The 981-nt window shown below is 59.6% G+C and overlaps 7 non-coding genes across 7 annotated transcripts, besides 1 other annotated feature; all 7 read left to right on the plus strand.

Annotated features, from left to right (window-relative positions):
- Tc00.1047053445315.10 lies at positions 1-93 on the plus strand. The gene has a single exon (XR_008254481.1). It is a non-coding gene; the product is annotated as a C/D small nucleolar RNA (snoRNA), TB10C3C3 (small nucleolar RNA).
- Positions 94-142: 49 nt separating this feature from the next.
- Tc00.1047053445315.20 lies at positions 143-217 on the plus strand. The gene has a single exon (XR_008254482.1). It is a non-coding gene; the product is annotated as a C/D small nucleolar RNA (snoRNA), TB10C3C4 (small nucleolar RNA).
- A 64-nt stretch (positions 218-281) lies between these two features.
- Positions 282-361, plus strand: Tc00.1047053445315.30. Its single transcript, XR_008254483.1, has one exon. It is a non-coding gene; the product is annotated as a C/D small nucleolar RNA (snoRNA), TB10C3C5 (small nucleolar RNA).
- A 63-nt stretch (positions 362-424) lies between these two features.
- Tc00.1047053445315.40 lies at positions 425-490 on the plus strand. The gene has a single exon (XR_008254484.1). It is a non-coding gene; the product is annotated as an H/ACA snoRNA, TC10C3H2 (small nucleolar RNA).
- Positions 491-622: 132 nt separating this feature from the next.
- On the plus strand, positions 623-694 carry Tc00.1047053445315.50. Its single transcript, XR_008254485.1, has one exon. It is a non-coding gene; the product is annotated as an H/ACA snoRNA, TC10C3H1 (small nucleolar RNA).
- Positions 695-719: 25 nt separating this feature from the next.
- Positions 720-798, plus strand: Tc00.1047053445315.60. Its single transcript, XR_008254486.1, has one exon. It is a non-coding gene; the product is annotated as a C/D small nucleolar RNA (snoRNA), TB10C3C2 (small nucleolar RNA).
- A 15-nt stretch (positions 799-813) lies between these two features.
- Positions 814-841: a microsatellite.
- Positions 842-883: 42 nt separating this feature from the next.
- On the plus strand, positions 884-981 carry Tc00.1047053445315.70. The gene has a single exon (XR_008254487.1). It is a non-coding gene; the product is annotated as a C/D small nucleolar RNA (snoRNA), TB10C3C3 (small nucleolar RNA).

The raw sequence follows: 981 nt of genomic DNA on the forward strand, positions 1-981 counted from the left end.
TGTGAAAATGGAATTACCATCGGAAGGCGCCTGGCGCAGGTTGACGACAAGATGCCGTGTGCATACCACCTCAACTGTTACTCGTACCACTGAAGCGGCGTGCCCACCCCTAACCCACCTCCCCCGTCGTCCCGCCGTGACAGTGATGACCACAAGCTGTTTGCACATTTGCCGACCCCGCGTGAGTGACCCACAGGAATCTAAGAACACCAGCTGATGCTTGACCGCACCCTCCTCCCACCCTTGCGGCGCGGCGACTTGGTTCGACGGAGTGTGTGACTGTGATTAGCGATGCGTCTTCCACCTAACGAGGCTGATGATTATGACCCGATGCACGTCTTACATATTTATACTACACCAACGAATGTGGATGAGTCCCGCGAGGCAGCCAGCCGCCGCCCGCAGTCATACGTGTGTGTGTGTATGCAGCCACTCCGGGCAGGACGACGCCGGTTTGGTGGCGTGGAGTCCAATCGGTGCGGCGAGACGTGGACGGGTGCTGCGTGATGCGGTGCAGAGACTGTCGTGAGCAGCCCGCGTAGCCGCCAGGCCGTGCGCTCCCCGTCCAACTGCTGTGCTTAGCGGGTGGACAGTCACGGACGGAGCACGCCCTTCCCCCGTGGCCGAGGCAGCGGTGTCGCTATGCGTCCCCGCAGACAGTGCGGTGCGACGGTACGAAGCACGCGCGAGAGCCCCGTTTGCTGGTTGTGTGCCCGCCGCATGATGCATCCAATTCAATACTCACTCCGAGCGTGGTACGTGACTGGAGATAATCGATAACATGCACTACCAGCTGATGGCACCCGTGACTGGCTCTCTCCCTCTCTCTCTCCTTCTCTCTTGTGCTGCGGCTGCTGCAGCGCCGTGGGACACTGTGTCGCAAATGATGTGTGAAAATGGAATTACCATCGGAAGGCGCCTGGCGCAGGTTGACGACAAGATGCCGTGTGCATACTACCTCAACTGTTACTCGTACCACTG

Source organism: Trypanosoma cruzi (assembly GCF_000209065.1).
Source record: "Trypanosoma cruzi strain CL Brener chromosome Unknown tcruzi_1047053445315, whole genome shotgun sequence".
In the NCBI taxonomy this organism is placed as follows: domain Eukaryota; phylum Euglenozoa; class Kinetoplastea; order Trypanosomatida; family Trypanosomatidae; genus Trypanosoma; species Trypanosoma cruzi.